Raw genomic sequence first — 15,596 nt, forward strand, 5'->3', positions numbered from 1 at the left:
AATGTTTAGGAATCTAGTATTTATGCATTGATTTAAAGACTTTTTATAGTAATTTTTAGTCTAAAATCTCTCTCTCTTTCTCTCTCTCTCTCTCTCTCTCTCTCTCTCTCTCACACACACACACACACACACACACACAGAGAAAGAGAGAGAGAGAGAGAGAGAGAGAGAGAGAGAGAGAGAGAGAGAGAGAGAGAGAGAGAGAGAGAAATTATACAAAGGGAAAAATTCTGCTCTCTAGATTTCCATATAAAAAACATAACAAATTATTTTTATATTTATTTGCTAGATTTGCATTGCCTTTCATCCAGAAGCACAAAGCACCACACTTAGGACATTCTCCAGTTTTCCAACATTATCACAATATTGTATGAGTGGTGAGACATTATGATGGATCCAATTATTCCCAATAATGTTCCATCAGAAAAAAAATTGATCTGAAGAGGGTTTTTCTACTCCAAGGCAATCTTTTTGATCAGTATATGAAAGAACAGAACTGGAAAAAAGGAAAGAATGAAAATGTAAGTGGTACAGATGGATAGAAATTAACAAGACTGTGTTCATATTCCCATTCTAAATCTGTTTTCGGTGCTCTGATCTTCTGGTCATTCAATATATACTATGTTTCTTTGTTGTCCATTCTCACCAAATATCAAAATACCACTTCCCAAATTTTATCTAATTTTATCTCCCCCTTCTGTTTCCTTGCAGTTATGCTAGCTTAATCATAAATGAAACATGAATAATCAAACCACAGTACCTTACTTTCTGCTCCTGGAATTATCAAAAAATCGATATCTACAGCTTTCATATTTCTTCTTCTGTTTTGTATTATATTTAGCAACTGTATTACCAAATCTTCTAATCATCTGTGCAGTCATTTTCAACCATCAGCTACATAGCCCCATGTACTTCTTTCTAATGAATTTGGCTCTGCAGGACATGGGAATTGTTTCAGTCACTGTCCCCAAATCCATGATAAATTATCTCATGGACACCAGACACAACTCTTACTTTGGTTGTGTTGCTCAAATCTTTCTCTTTCTTTGAAGCTTCTGATTTATCCCTCCTGACAGTCATGACATATGATTGGTATGTTGCCATTTGCCTCCCACTGCACTATGAGATGGTGATGAATTGGAAAACCTGCACTGAAATAATCATTCTAGTGTGGGTTTCAGGTCTTCTTTGTGGAATCCTACATACAATTGGCACTTTTTCAGTCATTTTTTTCTAATGTTGTCAACCAATTCTTCTGTGAAATTCCACAATTGATAAAATTATGCTGCTCTGGCTTAAATCTACAGTAGTTGAGGCTGGAGTTATTTTGGCCACTATCATTGTTGGAGTAGGTTGCTTTACTTTTATAGTTGTATCTTATGCAGTGATCTTCAAGGTAGTGGTAAGAATCCCTTCTGAACAAGGAAGGCAAAAAGCCTTATCCACCTGTATTCCCCATTTTATTATAGTGTCTATGTTTGCATTAAGTGTATGCTTTTCAACCTTTTCATCCATTGTACCACTTTTAGGACAAGGCAATGTCCGAGTACCACCAGTCGCCCAGCAAGGTGTCAAAAACTTGACCCCCCAAAAAAAAGGGAAAAAATGATAAAGTACAGGTAGTCCTCAACTTACAACAATTCACTTAGTGACTGTTCAAAGTTATGATGGCACTGAAAAAGTGACTTATGACCATTTTTCACACTTATGACCTTTGCAGCATCCCCAGGATTATGTGATTTACATTCGGATGCTTGGCAATTGATTCATATTTATGATGGTCACATTGTTCCAGGGTCATGTGATCGCCTTTTGCAACCTTCTGACAAGCAAAGTTACTGGGGAAACCAGATTCACTTAACAATCATGTTACTAATTTAATTTCTCTCTCTCTCTCTCTCTCTCTCTCTCTCTCTCTCTCTCTCTCTCTCTCTCTCTCTCTCTCTCTCTCTCTCTCTCTCTCTCTCTCTCTCTCTCCCTCTCCCTCTCCCTCTCCCTCTTTCTCTCTCTCTCCCTTTCTCTCCCTCTCCCTCTTTCTCTCCCTTTTTCTCTTTCCCTCTGTCTATTTCTCCCTTTCTCTCTCTCCCTCTCTCTCCCTCCCTCTTTCTTTCTCCTTGTCTCTCTGTCCCTCTTTCTCTCTCTGTCCCTCTTTCTCTTTCTCTCCCTCTCTTTCCCTCTCTCTACTTCTCTTTCTCTCTCTCCCTCTATTTCCCTCCCTTTCTTTCTCCTTCTCTCTCTTCCTCTTTCTCTCCCTCTTTATTTCTCTCTCTCCCTCTTTTTCTCTCTCCCTATTTCTTTCTCCTTCTCTCTCTCTCTTTCTCTCTTTTTCTCTCTCCCTCTCTTTCTCTCCCTCTCTTTCTCTCTCTCCCTCTCTCTCTTTCTCTCTCTCCCTCCCTCTCCCATTGTCCCTTCCTTCCTTCCTTCCTTCCTTCCTTCCTTCCTTCCTTCCTTCCTTCCTTCCTTCCTTCCTTCCTTCCTTCCTTCCTTCCCTCCCTCTTTGTCCTTTCCTCTTTCCCTCTCTCCCATTGTCATTTCTTTCCTTCCAAATCCATTTTTACCAAGAAACTTGATGCCCACGTAACTCATTATGAAGCACCGGAGGAAAGTTGGGGAAGATCTATCAATGATAATTGGAGGTTGCTAGCTCATTTAATAAGCTTTATTCCAGCAACAGAAACACCTTGTATTCGCTCAGAGTCAATCCATGCATGCCAACAATGCTGCTGTGGACCGTGGGGCAGGAAGGCGCCCTTCACACAGGAGGGATGGAAGATGCACCAAAGCACCCTTTGCCCTGCTCGCCTTCTGCAGACGCGGCCGGAGTCCCGGGTGGGGGGGACATCCGGCACTCAGGGAAGTGCACGCTACCAACTCACAATCAGCTGCTCTTGGGGGATGGAGGCACAAAGCTGGCCAGACAGGGCTTGGAGTGGTTAACCATCCCAGACTACAGCTGCGCTTCCACCTTTCCCAGGGTGACCCCCGCAGTGGAGTGCAGCACAGGGCACCAGCATGCCCCACTGCCACAGAAACAGCCCACTGGAGCAGCCCCTTCAGGCTCACGCTTGTTTCTGGGGGAAGGACAACATGGTTGCTGCATAATGCATTCCAGGGGAGGGGAGGGCCTCACTCTGTGCCTGCGCTCTTCGCGCGGCCTGGTAGATTCCTGCAGCAACATGTTTTCCAGCAGCAAGTAAGCTAGGAAGAAGCAGGGGGCAGGGGGGGGAGGCAGGGGGGGAGGCAGGCAACACCGTGTACCACCAGCCACATGCTTGCGTACCTCCAGTGGTAAGCGTACCACCGGTTGAAAAGCCTTTGGTTATAGGACACAGGGAAAAAATATATTTTCTAATATTCTTGTTGCATGGATTGTGTACTGCACAAAGTAAAGACTATTTCCAAACAAAGATAAGTATATCTACACTTATTCTCTAAAACATATATTTATGTCACTTTCTAAATTTTATTTGCTATTTATCTTCTTCTGTGTTTGTTTTTATCAATGCTATAGATATATTGTACTACTTTTTATATAATAGGTATCCCATAGGTTTCAGTAGGCTTACATTATATCTTTTTCTGTGAATTCTTTTTGAGATATGTATCTGCAATCTCCTCAGGCAATAAAGTACATAGGGGTATGGCTTGGAATACAACAATGAACTATCATCTGACTAATTTGCACTCCCACCACAAATGCCTTGGATTTCTATGGTTTTATTGCATACCTTATTTTATTGGCCTTCCACTAGGTTTCTCTTTCTTGAACTTCTGTTCTGCTTTTCACTTTTGCTTTTACAGAAAGGCTTAAATTTTCCATCCCTGTTTTAATGATATGGGTTTAACTAATCCAGTTTGAGCTTTTGCCCCAGTTGTGGCAGGTAGAATAGACTGTTGTGTCAGATGTTAAATGGGAATGGTTTTCCTGTGGCAGGAAAGCCCGGAGCAATCATTGGTCATTACATTCTCGGCGGGAGATTCTGAGCTGGGAATTGGTTATTGTTTAAAGTTACTTAATTATATAAATACGGAGTTAACGGTTGCTAGTCAGTTGACCTTATGTGCATTCAATAAACGTTTGTTTGCTAACAACCTCACTGTCAACGCTCGTCATTCCGGACATAACAAGTGGCGACGAAGGTGGGATACGATGGCGGAACAGTGAAGGAGCAGCGGAAAACCAGCTGCGCACAAAGCGGGAAAATTTGAATCACAGTCAACCGAACTGTTGCCGCGACTACTGCTTCTGAATGGCGCAAGTCGGTTCCCTGAAGGAGTTCGACCCGAACTACCCAGAAGATTGGGACGAGTACGTCGGCCAGGTCGAGGGGTTTATGCTGGTCAACGGCATAACAGACGACCGGAAGAAAGCGGCGGCCCTTCTCACTATCAGCGGCACACCGGTTTACCGGGTCGCCGTCGGCCTGTGCCAACCGCTGCCAGTCTCCAGTGTGTCGTACGCAGATTTGTTGGCCAAACTAAAAATCCACTTCACCCCGAAGAGGTCTGAATTATTTTGGAGGCAAATATTCGAGAAGAGGAACCAAAGACCCGGCGAGTCAATTACACAGTTCGTGGCAGCGGTCAGAGAAGCAGCCCTGCACTGCAAATATGACAATCTCAAGATTCAAATTCGTGACAGAGTAGTTTTGGGCCTGCGAGATGAACATTTACAAAACCGAATAATCGCAAAGCCCACCGGAGACCTACAAGAAGTCTTAGACGAACTTCTCACGTACGAGTCTACAGGCAGACGAGACCCCCCCCACAACAGCATGGGCGCTTCAGCCGAAATCAACCTCGAAAGCCATGTGGACGGTGGGGAGGTGGATTACCAGTGGGAAGCCGACGTTGCCGAAATTGCCAGAAGGTTCGGAAAAATGGCGGCGAGACCCCCGCGCACTGATGGACCAGACCAGGGAAGAAGGCAGCAGCCTCAAGTGCAACAAAGATACCAGAGGGACATCCAGACCAGACCTCGCGACCCCAAAACAAGATGTGGAAGCTGCGGAGGCAACCACCCCCGAGCAACATGCAGATTCCGTACAGCAAAATGCAGAATGTGCAGAAAAACGGGCCACATCCAGGCCATCTGCCGTAGCTGACCGCGTGACAACCGTTTCCACGAAATCGACGCATGGGCCGAAGGTAAGGTAACCCCCAGTTATAGTGGCAGAGAGACCCCCAGACCTAAGGCACACACTTCCAACCGCGGGGAGGTGGCGGGGGTCAACCACGTGGGTACCCCAAGAATTAACCACATATTGAGGCCTAAATTAAAAATAGGAGTCCAATTTCAGGGTATTCCCTGCAAGATGGAAGTTGATTCGGGGGCCTCTGTGTCCATAATTTCTAGTGACACCCTAAGGTACATTGAAAACAAAAGCGGCCGTAGGATTCCTCTTAAACCAACCAAGATTCAGTTAGCGGATTTCCAGAAAACCCCCATAGAAATAAAAGGCAAGGCCACCGTCAGGGTTAAGTACAAGGGATTCAGCGGATTGTTAGACCTTTTAGTTACCGAAGGCCAGAGAACCAGCTTGGTAGGCCTCAATTGGTTCTCGGCCCTCGGAATTTGGGTAGGGGGAATTAATACCATTCAAAGTAAGACCCTCAAGTCTGTCTGCAATGAATTCACAGACGTGTTTGATGGGTCGTTAGGTAAATACAAAGGGCCCCCCATTAATTTCAACCTAGATCCAGCAGTTAAGCCCATTAGGCTTAAGGCCTGGAGGGTGCCATTTGCCCTTAAGCAAAAAATCGAGGCCGAACTAGATAAGTTAGTAGGCCAGGGCGTGCTGGAACCGGTTGAGGGAGGCCTTTGGGAGACACCAATCGTCACACCCCTTAAACCAAACGGGGATGTGAGGATTTGTGCCGATTATAAGGCCACTCTAAATTTAGGAATGAAAAAACACGCTTACCCGGTCCCGACGGTGAAGCAGGTCCTCGCGACGATCCAGGACGGCGCCATCTTTGCCAAGCTCGACTTGGCGCAGGCGTATTTGCAACTTACTGTGTCTAAGGAAGCCGCCGAGGCTCAAACGATAGTTACCCACAAGGGGGCGTTTCGCGTTCACAGACTTCAATTTGGCATTGCTGCAGCTCCAGGCATCTTTCAGGAGGTGATGGAGAGGACCTTAAAGGGCATACCAGGTGTATGCCCTTACTTCGATGATGTCCTAATCGCTGGAAAAACTGAAGAAATCTTAGCTGACAGGCTGGAACAGGTACTGGGAAAATTTAGAGATGCAGGGCTTAAATTAAAAAGGGAAAAATGTTTTATAGGGGTAAAATCAACTGAATTCTTAGGATTCAGAATTGATGCACAAGGCATACACCCTACAGAAGGAAAAATTAAAGCAATAAAATTGGCACCAGAACCTAAAAATAAAGCTGAATTACAAGCCTTTTTAGGTTTAGTTAATTTTTATCTTACCTTCTTGCCTCATAAAGCAGCTATCGCTGAACTATTACATAGGCTTTTAGACAGGAAAACCCCTTGGCAATGGCAGGAAAAGCACAAAATCAGTTTTCAAACATTGAAGGACATTTTGTCTAGCCAAACCACAGTCACACACTTTATAGAGAATAAGCCAATTTATTTAGCGTGTGATGCCTCACCGTATGGAGTAGGGGCAGTCATTAGCCACATGGATGACCAGGGACAACAGAGGCCTATTGCATATTATTCCAGGACTCTAACTAAAGCCGAACGGAATTATGCACAAATAGACAGAGAAGCATTATCCATAGTGGCAGGTGTAAAAAAGTTCCACGATTACCTTTACGGTAGGAACTTCACAATATATACAGACCATAAACCCCTGCTTGGACTATTTACCACAGACAAACAGACACCCCAAATCATGTCCCCTAGGATGCTTAGATGGTCCATCTTCCTTTCGTCCATCTTAGATGGTCCATCTTTCATTGTCACCAAAGATGGCGGACGTGCTTGTTCGAGCTCCGTGAGCTCCGTGAGTCCCAGTTATGAGGCGTCCCTTTGGAGCCCCTCAGGAGCCTTCGGGCTGCCTGGGATGTGGATTGGGGGACGAGGTAGCTAGTGGCTGACGAAAACGGGCAGAGAACAGTTGGTAACCTGCGAGCTCTTTCATCTGTTTGCCTTCTGCCTTCTGCCGCTTGCCGCTTGCCGCTTGCCTTTTTTGGGCCGCCCTCAGCTGTTCGGGGCCGCCTTCTCCGGACCGCCTCTCAGCTGTTCGTGGCCGCCTCCGGCGTTCCCTATTGTTCCCTGCTGTGCCGGACCGGTTGGGCTGCTTGCTGTTCTCAGGCTGTTCCTGGTCGGCGAGGAGGACGAGGAGGACGCTTGCGGGTTCGTTTGGGGTGGCAGTGATGGCGGCGGCGGCGTGGGCGGCGGCCTCGGCGCTGGCGGCGGCAGTTTCTCGGGCTGCGCTCGGTGGCGGCGTTTCTTGCTTCCCCGGGCCGTTTCGGGCCGCCCTTAACATCTTCGGGCTGCCTCTGGTTGCCGAGAGAGACGCCTGTGGGTCCGACTTGGCGGCGGCGATGGCGGCGACGGCGTGGGCGTTGGCGTTGCCGCTGGTAGCGGCGTCTCCTGGGGCCGCATTCGACGGCAGAGATGGCCTGCATCCGGCGACGACGACGACGGCAGCAGTGGGCTCTGGCCGTTCTCAGCGACCAACACTAAGCGGTGGCATCCCTGGGGCCTCCTGGCCCGAGTGGCAACACTTGACCTGTTTTTGGGCCACCTCGGCGGCATCAGTGTTTTCTGGCCTATTTGGGCCGCTTGTGGAGGCCAGTGACTGGCTGCGATGTTTCTTGGGCTCTTGGCCCCTCTCGCCGGCGGTGGTGCTTCCATCTTACCCCAGAGTGCATCAGGCTGCTTTTGGTGACGCTATCGTCCTCGGGCCGTTTTGGCGGCGGAGAGGGCGACTGAGAGTTATCCTAGCGGCGATGATGTTTCCTGTGCTGCCTCGGACCGCTTGTGTTGGCAACGGCGTCTTTGGACCGCTTCAATGGAGCAACAGGCGGTCTTTATACCACCTTTGGACCGTTCTAACGGCGGTGACGCTTTTAGACCATTTTGCCCATTTTGGCCCGTCTACTCTTCTGCCTGAATATATAATTTTGTCTGCCTCCCCCTCTCCCCTTTGGATTTGGTCGGTCCTGGGTATCAGCCATGGTGGGAGAGTGGCTGACTTTTACATCTGCAGCCCCATAGAGGTGGGAGCTCTATGGGGCATGCCTACCCAGAGTATATCTTTGACCATCCCCAGGTACAGAGTTGCAACTTGCCGTGAGAGGGCGGGGGTGACCTGTTTACTGGGGCACCCAGCTAAGTGGCAGTGCAGCTGGGTGTGGATCCAGATATTTTCTTTTCCGGCCTTCGACCCTCCTATGGACTTGATCATCTCCAGGACTACCTATTCTGGACTTGCTGGACTAACATGCGACAATATACTAGCACGGACTTGCTCGCCCTCAGGGGTGCCCCCCTCGCCTGGGTGCGACCCACCTCTTTAAATTCTAACCTTGATGAAGGGCCCGAGTTTTGGGTCTCTGAGAGATGGCTGGGCAGGGGTAGGGGCCGTCAACATAAATGTAATAAGAGGCCCCTGATTTTGTTTTTATCAAAATTTTTTACGAGGTTGGGGAGGGGGGTGGGTGATAGGGGTTGTCTGGCTTTGGGGGGCGGCCAATCAACCATAGTTCAGGCCAGACTTGGGTCTGACCGCGCGGGGGGAGAACGAGGGGTCGTTGTCTCCGGGGCTCATGAGCGGGTCATGGGATTACCAATTCCCACGACGGGGAATGGCAGCAGGCGGATAGACAGGGGGCCATATCGTTACCGGGAGCGCCGTCTCCACTATTTGCAAGCGGTGGGGCGCTCCGACCCTCTGCTTCTTTCCCGAGGTTCCGGGAGCGAGGATGTGCAGCCTCCTGAGCTCCGGCTGGTGTACCTGAATGCCAGGTCCGTGGTCAACAAAGCTCCCCTTATTAGGGATTTAGTTGAGGGTGAGCATGCGGACCTGGCTTGCATCACGGAGACTTGGTTGGGCCCAGAGGGTGGGGTCCCTTTGGTTGATCTTTGCCCACCAGGCTTCCGGGTGCTACACCGGCCTCGAGCTCAGGGTAGGGGTGGGGGTGTGGCGGTGATCGTTAGGGAGACCTTATGTCCGCGGGAGACCACCGTTCCTCAGATAGTCGGGTGTGAGTCTCTCTTTATGAGATTTGGCTCTGGGGCGCAGTTGGGCTTGCTGCTCGTGTACATTTCGCCTAGTCGCGTAGCGGCAGCCCTGCCCGAGCTGCTCGAGGTCCTCTCAGGGTTGGTGGTTGAGTTCCCCAAACTTATAGTTTTGGGAGACGTCAACCTACCATCCCTGGGAGGTTCATCTGAGCTTGCTCGGGAGTTCATGGCTTCCATGACGGCCATGGACCTGACGCAGGTAATTTCTGAGCCAACTCATGAGGGAGGCCACACCCTTGACCTGATTTTCTTATCTGGACGGTGGTTGGATGATCTTGGTGGGGGCTTTCCATTTATTATGCCCCTGTCATGGACCGATCATCACCTCCTGCGGCTGGTCTTCCATTTTGCCACCCCCCGCCGTGGAGGTACGGAGCCAACTAGATGGTACCGCCCCAGACGCCTAATGGATCCTGAGAGATTCCAAGCGGCGCTGGGGTCTCCACCTGCCTCCATTGCTCACAGCTCGGCGGATGCCTTAGTGGAAGCCTGGGAAAGGGCAGCCACTGAGGCACTCGACCGGGTTGTACCCTTGCGGCCCCTGACCCGGCGCAGATCCCAGCGAGCTCCATGGTTCTCCGCGGAGCTACGGGAGATGAAGCGTCGGAAACGGGGCCTAGAGAGCTGCTGGAGGTCCAGCCGATCTGAACCCGACCGATTGCGGTTAAGAACCTACATTAGGTCTTATGTCGCTGCGATGAGGGAGGCGAGGTGTAATTACTTCTCCACCCTCATCGCGTCCGCAGATAATCGCCCGGCCGCCTTGTTTAGGGTGACTCGCTCCCTTCTTAATCAGGAGGTGAGGGAGGATCCCTTGCAGGGTCGTGCCGAGGAGTTTGGTCAACATCTGTCGGATAAAATCGCTCGGATTCGGACCGGTTTGGACTCCAGCTGGGCAGAGTCTGACGATCAGGACACGGGCGGTCTTGTCAATGTTATCTGGGAGGAGTTTGATTCTGTGACCCCTGATGAAGTGGACAGGATTATGGGGAAGCTGAGTTCCACCACATGTTTATTGGACCCGTGCCCTTCTTGGCTGGTTTATGCAGCTAGGGAGAGGACACGAGGCTGGCTCCAGGCGGTTATATCTGCTTCTTTGAGTGAGGGTTGTTTCCCCACCATCTTGAAGGAGGCGGTGGTGAGACCTCTCCTCAAGTAGCCTGCCTTGGACCCAGCTGTATTGAACAACTTTCGTCCAGTCTCCAACCTTCGCTTTCTTGCGAAGGTTGTTGAGAGTGTGGTGGCGCATCAGCTCCCTCTGGTCCTGGATGAAGCGGATTATCTGGACCCTTACCAATCGGGTTTCAGGCCCGGGCACAGCACGGAGACGGCATTGGTCGCTCTGGTGCATGATCTCTGGAGGGCTCGGGATAGGGGGTATTCCTCTGTCCTAGTCCTATTAGACCTCTCGGCGGCTTTCGATACCATCGACCATGGTATCCTGCTGCAGTGTCTCAGGGGATTGGGAGTGGGAGGCACGGTTTTTCAGTGGTTCTCCTCCTATCTCCTGGGACGCTCGCAGTCGGTGTTGGCAGGGGGGCAGAGGTCGACCCCTAGGACTCTCGCTTGTGGAGTTCCTCAGGGGTCGGTCCTCTCGCCTCTCCTGTTCAACATCTATATGAAACCGCTGGGTGAGATCATTCGTGGTTTTGGAGTTGGGTATCATCAATATGCTGATGATACCCAACTTTTTATTTCGACCCCAAACCACCCCAGTGATGCCCTCGCTGTGATGTCCCGTTGCCTGGAGGCGGTTCGGGTCTGGATGGGGAGGAACAGACTTCAACTCAACCCCGACAAGACTGAGTGGCTCTACATTCCGGCTTCCCGGGACATTCAAAATGTTCCACCTCTTTCTATGGGGGGTGAGCTTTTACCCCCTGTGGATAGGGCTCGCAACTTGGGTGTCCTCCTAGATTCACGACTCACTCTGGAGGATCACATAGTGGCCGTGACTAGGGGGGCTTTTGCCCAGGTTCGCCTGGTGCGCCAGTTGCGGCCCTATCTGGACCGGGAGGCCTTGTGTACGGTCACTCATGCGCTCGTGACATCTCGCCTAGACTACTGTAACGCTCTCTACATGGGACTTCCCTTGAAGACTACTCGGAGGCTCCAACTGGTACAGAATGCGGCCGCGAGAGTTGTCTTGGGAGTTTCCCGGTACTCCCATGTTACACCTTTGCTCCGTGAGCTGCATTGGTTACCAGTTGTCTTCCGGGTAAGGTTCAAGGTTTTGGTTATGATCTTTAAGTCCCTACATGGCATGGGTCCGCGATACCTCGAGGACCACCTGCTGCCGACGTCGACTCCCCTCCGCCCTGTGCGCGCCCACAGAGAGGGCCTCCTCAGGGTGCCTCCTGTCAAGGAATGTCGACTGGTGGCCCCCAGGGGGAGGGCCTTCTCTGTGGGTGCTCCGGCGTTATGGAACCAACTGCCGGTTGAGCTCCGGATGGCATCAGACCTCCGATCCTTCCGTCGCGGGTTGAAGACCCATTTATTTGAACTAGCGGGTCTGGCCTGATGGGGGTACTTGGGTTTTTTATAGGTTTGTTTTATTATTCTGGTTTTAACTTGGGCATTAATTTAATTATCTTTTAATGTTTGTACTGTTGTTTATATTTATGCCCTGTGAACCGCCCTGAGTCCCTTTGGGAGAAGGGCGGTATAAAAATCTCAATAAATTAAAAATTAAATTAAAATTAAATTCCTTTCAGCTTACTCATTCTCACTTAAGCATAGACCAGGGAAGGAGATGGGCCATGCAGATGCCCTTAGCAGACTTCCCCTATCTGACACTGAGTCTGACCCAGCACCTGTGGGGCAAATCATGTCTATAAATGAACTCTCAGAATGCCCATTGACAGCTAAGGACATTGCAGCAGCCACCAAGAAAGATCAAATCCTTAACAGAATTGCAGCGTGGGTACAAGGGGGTTGGCCTAATAAAAACCCTGACCCCAAATTCACACCCTTCCTCAGAAGGAAGGATGAATTGTCATCACACCTGGGATGCATATTGTGGGGCAACAGGGTAGTAATTCCTGAAGGTCATAGGAATGCAGTGATTGCGGAGCTACATGAGGGACACCCTGGGATTATTCGCATGAAAGCCCTGGCAAGGAGTCATTTGTGGTGGCCCGGGTTAGACACAGCAATTGAGAGTAGAGTAGCAGGATGCTATCAGTGTCAGCGTTCTAGACCGGAGCAATCACACACACCTGTACACAAGTGGGAGGTGGCTAGGAACCCATGGTCCCGCATTCATATTGATTTTGCAGGGCCCTTTCAGGGCCTAACATTCCTGGTTGTTGTGGATAGCTACTCCCGGTGGTTGGAGGTAGTGCCTGTTAAGTCCATGACATCTACACAAACGATACAGGTCTTGAGGGGATTCTTTGCCACCCATGTTACCTGACGTGATTGTCTCTGACAACGGGCCCCAATTCACCTCTAATGAATTTCAGGACTTCCTCAAGGCCAATTGGATTAGGCATGCGACGTCGGCACCCTTTCACCCCTCCTCCAACGGATTGGCTGAATGAAACGTCAGAACAACAAAAGACGCTTTGAAAAGGATCATCCACGGCAATTGGCATCAGAGACTGGCCCAGTTCCTGTTGGCCCAACATACAACACCTTGCACGGCCACGGGGAAAAGCCCAGCTGAAATGAGGTGGGGCAGACGCTTAACCACAAAATTGGACAGACTACACCCTGATAGACTACCTGTGGAACCTGAACCGGTCATCCCGACCCGGTACCTCAACATCAGAGACTTAGTTTGGGCCAGGAACTATGGACAGGGGGACAAATGGTCACATGGGGTAGTCATTGACAAAACTGGGCCGTTATCGTACATTATAGAGGGGGAAGGGAATAGGGTAATCAGGAGACACATAGACCAGTTAAGGAAAAGTTTCCCTGAATGTGTGCAGGCCAATATTGGTAGAAACATCACCTCACAGGATAACATGAGTAGTCACGACCAGTATGGTGTGGCAACAGGTGGGGAAAGGGTTGGAACACAACCCAGTGGGTCGGAGTCTTTGTCCCAGAGCAGCTCAACAGAGTTGGATTTATCCCCTCAGCGCACCACAACAGCATCACCGGGGCCACATTTAGGAGCACAACAGGCCAATGGTGCCACACCACTGGATTCACCTACACACACAACGGGTCCAGGGGAAGAAACAAACAGAGAAGCCAATAGCACACCTGCAGTCAGCACATCTGGTAGATACCCAGCCAGAATCCATAAGCCTCCCAGTTATCTGAAGGACTATGTCAAATAACCACATTATCTGGGGGGGAAGGGGTGTTGTGTCAGATGTTAAATGGGAGTGGTTTTCCTGTGGCGGGAAAACCCGGTGCAATCATTGGTCGTTACATTCTGGGCGGGAGATTCTGAGCTGGGGATTGGTTATTGTTTAAAGTTACTTAAGTATATAAATACGGAGTTAACGGTTGCTAGTCAGTTGACCTTATGTGCATTCAATAAACGTTCGTTTGCTAACAACCTCACTGTCAACGCTCGTCATTCCGGACATAACATAGACGATGGAATTTCTTAAAAGCTAGGTTTTAAAAGAGAATCTTAAATGGTGAAATATGGTTCAGGGAGGTGGTTCTCACTTGATTTATATTTCACCTCTCACAATTTGCATTGCTGGTATGATTGCATCCCAAATTTTCTTAAGAACATCGTGAGATATTATTATTATGTGTGATAAATGGTCCTGTAGCTGTACAGTTATTAATGGCCAATTATGTTAACAAGCAAGAGAAGTCAGTTTATGTTGTGTTGAAAGAAAAATATTCATCAGGGTCGAGTCCAAGCCGGGAATAAACAAAATGGAGACTGTTTTAGAAAGAAGATTGCAGTTTATTGAAGAGGAGAGCCAGATTGCTCTGGGACAAACTAACCATATGTGAATGAATGAACCTTTATTGTCAAAGTACAACCATGTATATGCTGAGATTAGCTGAGCCTCCCTCCATGCCCCCCCAACTCACAGTGACAACAAACCCACCATCTTGTTATGCCATGTGAGCTAATTGCACAACACACCGGTCTCACAAGTCAATCATACATAAAGCTATTTCCCATTCAAGAGCCTGACAGCCCATGGATAGAAACTGTGCTTCAGTCTGTTGGTATGGCTGGTTATACTCCTGTATCTCCTACCCAATGGTAGGAGAGTAAAGAGGTACCAACCAGGGTGTGAGTCATCCCTGAGAATTGTAATCATTCTTCCAAGGCAGCAAGCCCTGGCGATGTCATCCAGTGGTGTCAGGGGACAGCCCACGATGTTTTGTGCTGTGCTCACCACCCTCTGTAATATCTTCCTATTTGTGGCTATCAGGCCAGCATACCAAACCACAATACATTGTGAGAGGATGCTCTGTATAGTAGACCGGTAAAAGAAGGTCATTAGCCATTGTTTTACCCTGTTCTTTTGCAAGACCTTGAGGAAGTGGAGTCTCTGTTGGGCCTTTCTGGCCATCTGGGTTGTATTGACTTTTCAGGTAAGATCTTCACAGAGACTCTCAGGAATTTAAAGGAGGAAACTCTCCATACAGCCCCTCCAATGTAAAGTGGGGCAGGTTCCTCTCTTTTCTTCCTGAAGTCTAGCACCATCTCCTTTGTCTCACTGATGTTCAGAAGCAAGTTGTTCTCTAAACATCTGTACACTGTTTCATCTCCATCTGTAATAAGACCCACTACAGTGGTATCATCTGCAAATTTATTGATCACAGTGGATGATTCAGATCATACACAATCGTATGTGTACAATGAGTACAGGTAGGGGCTAAGCACGCAGTCCTGTGGTGAGCCCATGCAAAGCTTCAGGGGGTTGGAGGAAACAGACACGACCCTCACTGTTTGTAGCCGGTCCCTTAGAAAGACTTTAATCCAATCACAGATGGAGGGGGAAAATTCAAGTCAGTCAGCTTTTCAATAAGGATGCTCAGCAGAATAGTGTTGAAAGCCGAGCTATAATCAATGAAAAGCATCCTGACATAGCTTCCTGGTTTCTCCAGATGGCTTGCTACAGAATGTAGAGCAGTAGCTATGGCATCGTCTGTTGATATATTCCCCCTGTAGGCAAACTGTTGTTTGTCAAAGTCCAGTGGGAGGCATGTCCTAAGATGTTGAAGAACCAGTCTTTCAAAGCATTTCATCACTACAGACGTTAATGCAACAGGTCTGTAATCATTCAGGCACTCAATTGCTGTTTTCTTTGGGACTGGGACAATGGTAGCTGCTTTCAAGTGTGATGGTACATAGGTCATTTGCAAGAAGATGTTAAAGATCCTTGTCAGGACCCCTGCTAATTGATTGGCACAATTCTTAACCACTATCCCAAGC

At 49.0% G+C, this 15,596-nt stretch overlaps 1 pseudogene across 1 annotated transcript; it reads left to right on the forward strand.

Moving 5' to 3' along the window:
- The first annotated feature begins 738 nt into the window (after positions 1 to 738).
- LOC308678727 (olfactory receptor 14A16-like) lies at positions 739 to 6,975 on the forward strand (annotated as a pseudogene). The gene is made up of 3 exons: positions 739 to 1,489; positions 5,301 to 5,543; positions 6,919 to 6,975. The product of its transcript is annotated as an olfactory receptor 14A16-like (transcript).
- Positions 6,976 to 15,596: the final 8,621 nt, after the last annotated feature.

Source organism: Vipera berus, assembly GCF_964194415.1.
Source record: "Vipera berus genome assembly, chromosome: Z".
Classification (NCBI taxonomy): Eukaryota; Metazoa; Chordata; class Lepidosauria; order Squamata; family Viperidae; genus Vipera; species Vipera berus.